Source organism: Acanthaster planci, linkage group LG13 (assembly GCF_054643075.1).
Source record: "Acanthaster planci isolate LZ-2023a linkage group LG13, COTS_SCS, whole genome shotgun sequence".
Classification (NCBI taxonomy): domain Eukaryota; kingdom Metazoa; phylum Echinodermata; class Asteroidea; order Valvatida; family Acanthasteridae; genus Acanthaster; species Acanthaster planci.
Window position 1 is genome coordinate 6,154,464 of NC_141789.1, and position 13,381 is coordinate 6,167,844.

A 13,381-nucleotide genomic window follows, 5' to 3' on the forward strand; every position below is an offset into this window, starting at 1 on the left:
CTCAAGTGGCCTTTTGATCTACATATTTGATATGTGTGTTTCGTTCCTGCAGAAATCAAAGACCTCCTTTGTTATTTTTTTACAAATTTCTAAGTAGTTTTTATCACAGAAACTGGACAAATCCAGAAATTTTATGAATCTTAGCAGTTTTATCCTTTTTCTCAAATAAATGACCCACTAGTAAAGTATTATTTGCATCTTTTGATCAGTGTCAGAGGTCTGTTTCATTAGTGTATAACGTGTACAGAATAGAAGAACATGACCTTGTGGGGTCCTATATTTAGGTAAAAATTGTTGAGCAAGTGGAGGTAAAATAGGACAAAGTAAAATTCTGTGAAGTCTTTGTCACTGTTTTTTAATAAAAGTTTATAACATAACTTCCAACATTACATTATCCATTTTTCTTCTAACTGTATTCTTTTTAAGGGGAAAGAAGTAAAACTTTGGGCGTTCTAGTTTAAATTTTCACAGAATGTGTTTTAATTATAATGAGCACAAGTTAGTACAAAAGGCAGATACCTACAAAAGAAAAAAACCAATTTCATTTGTGAATATGCTCCTAATGGTCCATGTATACCTGATAGTGTGTAGGAAATAACAACAATGCAGAACTGCTTCCCCCAAACCGACCAGTGTGCAGCAAAATTACACGGTAATTTTGCCAGGTTAATTTGATTTGACTTGATAGATTGTAATTGCAATCATGAAATTTCTTTACATGTTTCAGTGAGGCAAGGCAGGCATCAGACAGTCCTTCAGGGCGTGGAATGCAGATTGATGAGTTATCCACACAGTCACCTGCAGCTAGTGAAAGAGGTGTATGTAGTTCATCACATTATGCCATAAATCTCAAGGGACATGATTACAGAAGTCCCCAAGGAATTAACTGGGGAAATAAGATCAGTAAATGCAAGGACCAACATCGTCATCAACCTTATAGTATTAGTGACTCAAAGACTCATCAATACCAAAAGGGACATCATCCCAAAAGTAATGTAGAAGGAAGAAAAGATAACCCAAGAGTTAGAAATGGTCCTCAGTGTGAAGGATGTGACATCAGTGTTGCCTCTCACCATTTGCTGGTCGAGCAAGTCTGTGAAATGTCAGTAAAAAACAGAAACTTGGAGACAAGGAATACTGCATACCACAATCAATGGCATTACAACTCAACAAGCAACATGGACCAGAAATCTAGTAATAAAGGTTTTAAGAACAATCAACCAACAAAGACAAAAAAATATAATAGTACGTCTCCTGCATACTGGGAAAGCAGACGAGGTCAGTCAGCATGGTCAAGTTTTCATGGATATCAAAGCTTTCGGTTGTATAACCATCATAGTCACACATTAATGTCAAAAAAGAGAAAGAACCGTAGTAAAAGAATGACTTGTAAGTAGTTCAAATACATGTATATTTGTGTATTAATTTATCATGCAACACAATGAAACATGCCCTGAAGACATCGTTGGCTACATACAGTATTTGTGTGAAGTATCATCAACCATTGAATTGAGTCATGCATTTGGATCATTTCTTGTGTCTTTGGATGTGAAAAACATTTTAATGGGGTATGTCTCTCCAACCCTGTTGATTTTGTTGTATAGGACACTCAGTCAGAAATTAATCCCATTTGTAGCCAACAGATAATATTTTCCCCATGACTACTGCTATTTCTGGCAATTAATCACACCGGTCATTTGTGTAGATATACAGCATACCTGTGATGACCGTTCCAGGAATGAGGGGTAATGTTTAGAAAAAAGGTATGCCAACTAAACTGGACAGCAAAAGAAACTTGCCACTTCTGTCAAAGGCCACACATAAAAATTCACTCCATAGAAATAAAACAATTTTTGTAGACAGGTATGCTGTTCATTTAGCATGCATAACAGGAAGTATTTATTCAGCAGCAAGGTAAATTGTGATAATTGCACAGCCCTCATGCCCCATATATTTACATGCATATCAAATGTCAGTAATTTGTGTACTTGGATGGCTGAGATGTGACAGGGGCTGAGTCCCCACTCTTGCTTGGACAAGGTTTTTAAAAATCCTGCATGTTATCAACTTTTTGGGCTCTTCTTAAGAGGCTTGAACCTCTTATGTCAGTGGAAACGTTTGCCTGGTCAAGTTCACAAAAATAGTTTTCACATTCATCTTCAAGTGATAGAATCAATAAATAGGCTGTTTTAGTTTTTATCAGGTTTCGGACATTTAAATTTGTTTACATACATGATACTTTTTTTAACCATTCAAACTTTAAGTTTCGGCAATCAATTTGTGATCAGTTTACTTCACCAGTTGGTTTGTTGGGTCATTATATGTATGCATTTGGTATGCATTTTCCTTTTAATGTAATTCTGCATATTAAATTATAAGGAAGAATGTGAAATTTCACTTTATTTAATCTTTTCTGAGTTGCTTATTTGTTATTAAACTTCATACTTCTCATAATCTCTTCAAGGTCAAACATTAGGTGTGGGGCAGATGATCTCCAGACAATTGTTGGGAGAGGATTAAGATGTGCTGTCTGATCGGTCAGTGTACTTTTGTTAGGAAGTTAATCTGATCTGTACAAGAATCAGATTTCTTAAGGTGATGCAGGTCCTTTAGGCAAAACAAAAAACTAGTTGTGTTTCCTATTACACTGAAAATAAATTTTATAATTCAAAAAATTAGGGTCAGATGATGGTCTTTTTTTGGGGGGGCATATATTTGTAACAGGTACTAAGCCGGTGTCAGAATAATACATGTACACGTCAATGTTACATATCAGCACTGTGATTGAGTAGTATAAAGCCGCTGGTTGTTGAAATTCAAATACACAAGAGTCGTCCATCTCATGCAAACAAAAATTAAACCAATACAATGAACAGGACAATGTACACAAAATTAGGCTCGGGGTAGGGCACCATAAGTGTTCACATTTTATTGATTTGTCGAAAAAGATACAGGTTCCACATGATTTTCAAGGTTGGGTCAGGTAACCAGAAACACAGCAATTTTTTGTTTGGCCTTACACAGATTTTACGTAGATTCATATTAAGCAATGCATTACTATGAGCGAGTGTATGAGGCTTCAATCAGTACAGTATCAATGGGACAAATGAATGATGAATGATACAGGGCCTCCTAGAAAAATTTGACCGGTCTATTGTCTGGAACTGTACTCTTATTAGAGTTTATATTAGTAATTCTTCATATACAATGTCAGTAGTTACTGCAGAAAACTGGTTGGCCTAATCCTTGAAGGCTGCAGATGCAGTACAAAAAATATTTATTTTAACCTCACTGTCAATTTCAAGGACCACATTAGCTTGACCTTTAGCCTCATTACTGTGCCCAAGTAATTTAAACTGATGCCATATCTTACAACTGAAATAATTGACTTTAGCAGACCTTACATCCCTCTCAATCATATTTCTGATTTGACAGCATGCTTTATAAAGAAAAGTTTTACCACCAACTTACCCCAATTTGCACAAGAGTCGGTCTGTAAGCCTGAAGGTTTAAGAGTCTCACAATTAAAATGTGGCTCCGTTGTGGCCTAATCTGATCTCCTTTGTTGGAGTACATGCTGCATTGTCCAGAAGTTGCAAAAGGATATACATAAAGTGAACTGTAAAGGCTACTTTTTCAAACGATCAAATTGACCAAGCTTTTTCCAGACAAGTGAGGGTGCGCGCAGTTAGTGTGATGTAAATCTAGGAAGACAATGTTCAGTTTGCATGTGTTCATTTAAAATTTTGAACCCCAAATTCGCTCTTTCAAAACATTTCTGAGAAAAGGTTGCTTGCTGGCTTACTACCGTTTACTTAGACAACAATAAGTTCCTAAAGAAAGTAGACATCTTCGATAGCAATGTATAAAAAATCTAGCAATTTTGTTCACAAATCAATATTGATATTCAGTGCCTCGGAATAGGTCACAGTTTTGCTAATGAATTTGTAAAGTCATGTAAGTATCAAAACCAAAAAGGCCCCTAATGTAAAGATAAATAAGCAAAATAAAAATGTTAATTGAAACACAAATGTGCAGTTTCAAGGCTTTTGGTAAAATCTCTCTATAAGGCCTATACATGGACCCATTGAGTTTTCCCAAGCCCGATCAACACTATTGCGGTACACAGACGGTGAAGGATTCAAATCTTCACTATAGCTCTTGAGAGATCTAATCTTGGTAACATTATGACCAAAACCATATGGACTTTTCACTAGCTTAGGTATACAGCAGTGTAAAATGTTCACTTAGACCAAGTTTACATTTCCTGATTAACGGGTCCTATCTTCATCGTTGCAGTAAAAAAAAAGGAAGGTTGAACAGCAGCCTGTGATACAGGGATCCTTGATCAGTTGCTCACAATTGAATGAGTCCAAAATACTTCAAGTATAATCTTTATACAAACTACAGTTCTGCCGAAAATGATTGATATCGGTATCAAATCTCCCCAAAAATTGTTTCACAATGCTGGACAGCGTTTTCGAACAATTCAAGAAAATAACTTTCTTTAAGAGGTCGAAAACATTGTTATAGGTTTAGTCTTGAACAGTAGTTGGCCACACCAAAGTTTCACCATTGTCCTTCATGATATAATGTCTAAGGTTGAAGACAAATATATTCCTTACGTACACTCAAGCCCCTCCACCATGTCGTGAACTGTCATGACACACTACTAAAGTTCATCAATCGTGATTTAAACACCTAGGAGGGAATCATTCAACCGTTTTAAAAACTCCATTAATGGCTGCTTTCAACTTTTGGGCGATAATCTTTAATTCCGAAAAAATGGGATAAGTGATCTTGCATTTAAATGGATTCATCTCTGACAAAAACACTGGAAATGGTTATCGTCGACTCAAGATATCAGAAAATTGATTGGTAAAATATCTGACAACCTGCTTTTCTGCAGTAGATCTGAGCCTTTTAAGCTGTCGTGTACATTTCTTTATACAAAACTTGATCCCACATCTAAATGCTTTATGCTCATGGCCCTTGAAAACAGCAATAGGCCTATCTATAGGTGGGTCATAACCAGGGATTTAACGTATGAAAATCGTAGGCTACTTTTTGTTGACGAAAATCCTCTCGCTATGTAGCTTGGAAACGGCCACCATGTTTGGACCAAATACATGTACGTTCTTTTGGGGGGATTTTTAGTTTGCAATATTTTCGTGTTAGGAAATTCTTTTCCTTAAATAAAATTCAACTTCAAACTAATTCAACGTATTTTCTATTGTATAACTTACACCTGATTTCCTTTAATTTCAGTTTACAATGCGTTTTTGTGAATTTCTGCCAGTGTTTTTTTCTGCTGCTTCACCCGTTCATTCATGAAGACTACCACAACATCTGAGCACATTACACATATGAAAATTGGCGCCCGTTGACGGCTGTGGTGTGTGAAAGATATGAATTGTTAAACAATAGTCGGTAGACCACCGCGAAAAAAAAAAATGAAAATTTCTGTTTCTCGAAAACAACAGCATTCCGGGCGGAAATAATTTACAGATTGACCGATTTACTTTCTTTCAAGTAAGATATTTGAGGATTATACGGCAGTCCCATTTTTGTGATGTTAGCAAAGGTGTCAATAATACAATCATGTATATAGCGTCGTCTAGCGGCGCTATATCTCGCCGCTGTAAGACTTGCGTCTGTTCCGCGTAATGGCGTGGACTGGTCCCTGACTTGGACTTGATCGCGCGCGCCTGCGACGTCGACACAGTACATGCAGTAGGCCCATCCGGTTTGTAAGTGTGACGACACTTCAGTTTCAACCACGCCCACTGCACGTCCAGATGTACGCAACCACCGCAGTACGTTAGTTGGCGGTAAATTGCCGTTATTTTTTCTTTGATTTTTCGAGTCGAGTCATCCTGAAAGACTCTTCCACAAAAATTTGCTGCCTGAAAAGTCTGAATTTAACATATCTATATGTATTTTGTGTCTTGACTCCTTACTTTCAATCGTCTGATCGTGTCAAGAATTGAAGTTGACACATACAGCCTCGTTTCCAAACGCGGAAGTGCGCAGATCGACGCTAAAAGCGTCGTATTGGGATCCCTCTATAGGGCCTCTGGCTTGCTGCGGTTTAGCGTGCGCGATTAGTCCTGTCAATTTTGGATGCTGAATCAGGCCACACAGCAGGGAGGCGAACGAAAAACAAGTATCTGTTCTTACTAAGCCTCTGTTGATTACAGTGTGGTAATTCATTTTTCAATGATTATCATCGATAAATCATTTACGGCAATTTATTTCAAATCAGTGGTCATTGTTTAAACTTTAAATAACTGATCCATTTACGGTGAAGTTATTTTCGGTAACAAAGAAGCCGCAACATAATAATATGTTATCAGCTCTGCTCAATTTGTGTATTGAGTGGGCATCGTTTCCTCAATTACATACACCAGGCCGGCAGGATTCTGCCGCATTTGTTACCCGCTACGTCTGTAAGACGTCTGGAGACTACGTACGAGACGGGAGCCAGTCTAGTGGTGGCCAACCACAAATGACCATATACCCAGCAAGAAATGAGACCGAGGGGTACCCCCCCCCATGTCCAATCCCTACACACATTCCAGACTATTGTTACTTAACACATCCCCCCAAGATGTCTGAAAGGAATTCCCCAGATTCCTGCGAGACAATGACCGACACAAAGCAGGGGTGTTCTCTCCGTCTCATACAGAGGTACCCCTCGGTCTCATTTCTTGCTGGGTATACCGTATCGCCAACCAAATGAGTAGTATGGTTCCCTGCCCGAATATTCCCAGACGATTCCTGATAACAAATATTGGGTCAGGTATCACTTGCACGGATATAAATAGATACGACGAGGCGTCAGCGGTTACAAGTACAAGTAGAGGGGCCCCGGTGTTCTCAATTTCATTACAGTGGTGCACCCTTTACGTATGGACATTGTATTGTGCATTTCGCCTGGCTGGCATAGATTTTGGCCAAGGTGACCTTCGATTTCAGTGTAAAGTAAAATATTGTAGGATCAACAGCTGCCATTAGATACGGGAGTTTGCGTTCGACACCTAGCCTACCTACCCGGCATAACCGAACATCAACGGGACCATCCGAACATGCCGAATATAGATGGGACGACTTCGGAATATTTCGGCTATTTCTGGAAAACTGGAGGAATTCGACAAGTCTTGGTCACGTGGACATTGGGTGATACCGGACCCTTGATTCGTAGAGTAGTCAGAATCATCGGGTCTGGTATCCAGACTACCAGAAGCGGATTCCGGTTTGGCCCGAGAGAGCGTTTTATGTGTGGGTGTGTGTGAAGGGGGTAACTCGTGTCTGCCTCTTTATCTCCAAATCATTTACCTATGCTAGTTTCAGTCAAAGACGGTATCATTCATAAGCTATTTTTAAAAACTTCATGGTCTTGCTGGTAATTTAAATGTGGGTGTCTTTGAGGTACGTGCAGGTCACATTAGATTGCTTTGAATAGAACGGGTTGGCCAGCGTTGTCTATGTACGTGCATATATTATGTATTTGTATGGACGAGCAGTTTGTTCTTTTATAATAATTACTGAAGGGACGAAATGCCAAATATTTGACGCAGGACTCGTGTTCGTTGAATTTTCAAGACAAATCTTCAAATTGAGTGTGTTCATGTTCTCAAGTACATTATGCTGAGTGGCTTTGGAGGTTGAATTGAGTATTCTTTTTATCTTACGTGTCTCTGGTAAAATGCAGAGTGCAGATATTTTTAGTTTGATCTGAGTCTACTTGATACGAAACTGAGAAACATTTAACGAATTAGTATTTTGTCTTATAAGGACTGAAAAATAAGGGGGGTTACATTAATTTTCCAAGTACATGTATATGAAACTTCCACGTCCTTCCATCGTGCGAACTGGAACCATCAATAATTTTGAGTGTCAGAATGAATAAAGGAAGTGAACTGAATTGTCAGTATCATCTTATTTCTTATGTGATACCACGTGAGACATTTTACTACCCGTAAATCAGAATCACTGAGTCATAGGTGACACCATTAATTGAATGATAACGAACTACATGGGACGTGTATGGTTTAGTTACGAATAAGGGGTGACATGATGACATCACAGAATTTTGAGACACGTAATTGGAAAAATCTAATCGATACCAACATCATTTGTGCAAGATAACATCTCCGAATGAAGACGAAGGATCATTGAAACTGATGATAACGTTTTTTCCTTCAATAACGTCTGGCATTCAGCCATATTATTTTACCTGACAAATTTCTATTCTGTACCCCGGCTACACTGTAGTATAACGCTACTGAAGTACATGTACGGTGTGCAAAAACGCAAAACATGAAGGTGTGAGAATTTTGTTGCTTTCAACCGCAGACATTGCCCTTGTACACTGCTCACATTGCCCTTGTACCATTTGCAAATTCGGCTCGCACTCGCCTAAGTTACACCTTTTCAACAATTTCGATGTCTCCGTGGGTATGGGTTAAAATGCTTTCATGCACAAGGTATCAAAACTTTAATTATTCCACCATCGGTTGGCCTATGGGTTCCAAAGACAAATGTAAAAAAAAAAGGTTCCATGCTGACGTGCGTCGTAATTTGTGCCCCGTACATTTTTGGTGGGCCGTTCAAGCTTGTAGCCTCCGTTCGCCATTTATGCGCATGCGCACATATTAACGTAGGATTTATTTATACCAGGCAAGATATGGGACGGAGGGGTACCCCCTTACCTGTCCAATCCCTATACACACTGTAGTCTATTGTTACCTAACACATCTCCCTAAAAGTCCTTAAAGAATTCCTGAGATTCCGATCAAACAATAACCAACACAAAGGCGGGGGTGGTTCTCTCCGTCCCATGTCTTGCTTCAAATGGATTTATTACCGGTAGTGAACTGATCTACACATTGTTTTCAATGGATAAGAAGGGCACGAAGGGACCAGTTCGTTCCAGAGATGGTGGTCGCTATGCAAAAGCTTGCCCCGAATCAAGAGGTAAAGCAACAACGTCTTCAGTCTCGGGAACTCAAATTGTTATGTTTATGTGCAATCAGATGACTCAATCTCCCAGAATTTATTCAAATTTAACTCGCAAACGGCTTGTTGAAGCTGCCAACTGAAGCCGGTGGTCAGGTCAACAAAACAAAATATGTGTGAAACAAAACACCTCCAAATTGTTTCACAAATATCGTTTTGTTTATATACATAGATATCACTTTCAGATCTTAGTAAATTCTCCTATAAACACAATAAACTTTGTCCGCATTTTGAGGATTTTTGCGGGCAGAAATTGATAACCATGTTGCCACAACCCTGGGCAATACTTCCTACCTATAGTTTTAATTCAGGTTATTTCACTACTCTCGAAATTCCATAGGGCCACGTTTAATGGGTATGATTTTGTACATATATGGTAAGAAACTGAGCAGTGATATTACTATTACAGGAATGCACTCGCCTGCTACGAATCAGGAACAAAGCATGCTCTTTGAACCTTCGTAAATTAACTTGGTGTTACGGTCTGAAACATCTGAGGCTAGTATGAATTCTGACCAGGCTTGTTTAATCATTAGCAGCTTATTAAAATGATTGTTGCCTGACGGGTGCTATTTAATTATATCACTGGTGTTTTTAAGACTTCATTCTCGTGATATGGACAGGCTCATAAAGGAAAGTAAGACATAATCTTCTAATCTCTAACCAATTAATTGATCATGAAGATAAGATTATGTGCGTGATCTATGCACAGTTTTCTGCCATGTGTCGCATGTCCCTGGGTTCAGCTCGAGACAGATGTCAGTAAGCTGCAATTTTAATTTGCTTCGGATGATGACAGAAGCACGCGCGTAATATTCAGAGCAAGTTGCCTCCGATTCTTCTTGTGATGAAGTGCTTTGTCATATCTAGAGTCCGCGGTCGGGGCCATTACGATTCATGGTTCTAGCCTCACTAAATGTGAATCTTGAAAAAAACACAGGAAAAAGGAAAGACAGCCTTGCACGTCACTCGAGGACGAAAATATTGACCTGTAAATCGTGATCAAAATACCTATTGCTTCAATTACAAGGAATTACTCAATAGCGCGTATAAGCCAGCGCCGTCTTTAATGATAGAGGCCGCTCAGCTTGACATTTTTTTCCTGAAGATGTTCTTGCACCTGCTGGCATATTCGGTAGTAATTTTATCACATATAACCGGTAAAGTACGGCCGTGAACACACATGCCACTTCCGGTGACAGGTCCATTTTCGGCTCGTGTTGCCATTTGTGCAGTCATGCCGATATTCCGGCCCAGCTTCTTGTCTGCATCAGTCCAGTCACCGTGATACTATAAGACTTTCTACACTGTTGTTTTCCCCGAGGTTGTCGCGTAAGCAGGCGTAGGTATTTCCTAGGAAACTTTCCATAAGGCTTCTGTTAAGCCGCGGAGCTTTGGTTATGTGCGGCAAGATCCTGTTACGTCATAACGAGCTATAATTAAGTAGTATGTCCTTCCATACACAACTTGGATACGCCCGATCTAGCTTCCTTACCATAGCGCCATTACGGTAAACTCTATCATTTTAGTCGTAGTTTTTCTTATTTAAGACAACAGCGGTTATAAGCCTTCCTAATCCAACTTGCAACCTTTTATGTCTTCTGGTTTGTGTTTGAACTGTCTCTTTACACCTTGATCGATTTCACTAAGTTGAATGTTATGAACATGCAACGAATGATCATACAATCTTGTCCCACAATGGTCTAGCAGCAATTCTTTTGACTTTCATGGAGATAGCTTTAAATTCATAGATGGACAAGTGAACTCACCTACCAGCACTTCTGAATGTAGATGCTTCAGCGAGGGAGTCGCCTTCGTCAAACCATGACGCAATTTTCCAAAGCGGTGACAGTACGTAGTTTCCAAACGAAAGTTCCGCATACAGATCTGTGCAGTCCAAATTTACGCACAGATTTATTAAACTAAAGTTTCGCCAGAACAGATGTGTATTCCTCGATAGTAATATTGATCCAAGGGTACGGTTGATCATACGGCTAAATGCTACAATTCTACCGAATTTGACATAGTTAAGCCTAAACACACGCCTACGAAGGTAAGAGTACGGCCGACAGTGTGGAGTGATGGGTCAGTGATTTCGGATCGATGAAAGGATGTCAGCGAGCCAGCCCCATTTACTCAGTGTGTGTCTTAGCGTCTCATTCTCAACCCACGTGATTTTGTACTACGCACTCTATCGGTCCAAACATACATGGCAAATTCTCGCTGACAGCAGACAGATTTACAGAGTACCCTGACAGCTAGCATTCACATACTTTGTTTAGGAATAGTTCTGGAATGGAGTCTCTTTCTCCTTACTCTTACGACTATGAATATGTAGAATTTTGTATTATAAAGACGGGACATGACTCAAAGGGTGTCTTTCCCCGCTGTGGAAGGAATTTTAAATGTAATGAAGCGTCTGAAACGTTCATAATTTTATCTTCAAATTTTAATTCTGCTGTAACCTATCCGTATTATAAATTCACACGTGGTGACCTTTTTTTAGTTATTCGATCGTCTTTGTATATTAAAGTAAGCCCAATTACCCTTTGTCAAACAAATTACATATCTTACGCGTCGTAATCAGTTTAACGTAAAATTTGCTACAATATTATATATTTTTATATGCCCCAAATATTAATTTACAAAGTCTACGTAAATTTACGCCAAAATGTAAGTAACCCGTATGAGGCGTGAATCGAGAGCGGGGGCGATGGGGCCTTGTCTTGGTAAATTTTGAAAAAAGGAGGGGGCCATTTCGGATGTGACCCTCGCTGTGGAAAAAAATCATGCATCCTCACCAGATTATGAACCACAAAATCTTACTGGGAACACAACCACAGTATTGTTAAGTAAACTGCCAGTTCACATGCTTGGAGTGACGGTAAATCCATGAAAATGCGAAAACAGGAGTGGGTGTGGAGAGCTGGACATCAGAATGCACGCAGACAGGAATTCTATTTATGATACAGATATGTAATTAAGCATAGTGGCTGCTGCGAAGTTCGAAAATCCGTATTAACAATCCGCATATTATGTTTCTTTCACCAGAGTGTGGGAGGTGATCAAATGGCCCATTCCAGGGATCAAAAGGGGGATGATTCTCCACATCTTTTCAGTTTCATCGAGCACTCTTTTCTCAAGAGATCCTTTTTTTGCGATTGCCCTACACTGCGCCAAGATCGAACGTGAAAAGACCCACCCATACAAGCATATCATCCGATACTGTCCACTTTGATCAACGCCGGCACAGAAAGTGGTGTCTACCGCATCCCACTCCATCCATGATCCTATTTGCCTTTTACTCTTAAATGCGGATGCAGTGTGGCCCTTTTCCTAGTTCATTCTATGCCCTACACACCGCTGCTATGTGCCGTTTGTTGGTTTGGGGCATTACCACTAACAATGCGATATCCTAGTGTGTTATTATTCTAAAGTCTTAATTCAAGTTACTGAAAAGAGCAATGGCACGCAATCGCAGTGTAAAAATTGTTTGACGAGAAAAACAAACAAAAAATTATGAATAAAACAAAGCAAATTAACAGGTAATGTAATAAAACATGAAGAGCATATCACTTGCCAATACCATCGTTAATATTTTAACAAATGCACGTTCAAAAATAAATGAGTTCACCGTCCTGATCAATATACTTACAAGGCAGAGTTCACAATGTTGGGATGACCTGCGTGATTTTACCATTTATGGCCGATAGCTTATAGTTTTCATGGCGATTTCGGGAAAATCACATTCGGACCAGTATGTCGAACGGCTGTCGCCAACATTAATGCGGCTTCTGGTCCAAGTGTGTTATCCAAGTGTGCTATTGCACAATTAATAAACATGTCGTCCAATCCCCCATATTCTTGTACGACAGTTAGCAATTTCAGACACTTTGCAGTATTTGGTTCAAGATTGTACATCCAAAATGTAGACCTAATGAAAATGAAAATGCGACGGTAAAGCCTTAAACGGCAATGCGATGGTTGCGACTTGGCAACAGGCGAACTTTGAGAGTATGAAGTGCGTCTGTGTATAAAATACACCCTGTCTGTGTATATTAGAAAAATCTTATTTTCAGATTGCTTTGAATATCTAGAAAATGAAGGAAACAAATCATCTTTCCCAGTGCAGTCATTAGAAACTACATCAACTTCATACTCCACACTGCATAACCATTTTAAACTGTCCACAAGAAGTCTTCTGGGAAGGGGAGGTAGTAACATTGTGCCCCTACTTTTCATAATTCCTGCCATATTTATTCAAATACGGTCACACAAACGTTAATGTGCTCGTCGCTGCAATGTCCTTAATTACAAAAACACCTAGCACTGGTTTATGACCGTGGTTTGACCTTCTTAA

The 13,381-nt window shown here is 39.3% G+C and overlaps 1 protein-coding gene across 1 annotated transcript in view; it reads right to left on the bottom strand.

Moving 5' to 3' along the window:
- LOC110982441 (alpha-1A adrenergic receptor-like) overlaps window positions 1-11,475 on the bottom strand; it is a 73,605-nt gene extending 62,130 nt beyond the window's left edge. Inside the window, exon 1 of the mRNA XM_087144839.1 lies at window positions 10,791-11,475. The gene's annotated coding sequence lies outside the window, so the exon portion shown is untranslated. The remainder of the gene's footprint in view (window positions 1-10,790) is intronic.
- Window positions 11,476-13,381: the final 1,906 nt, after the last annotated feature.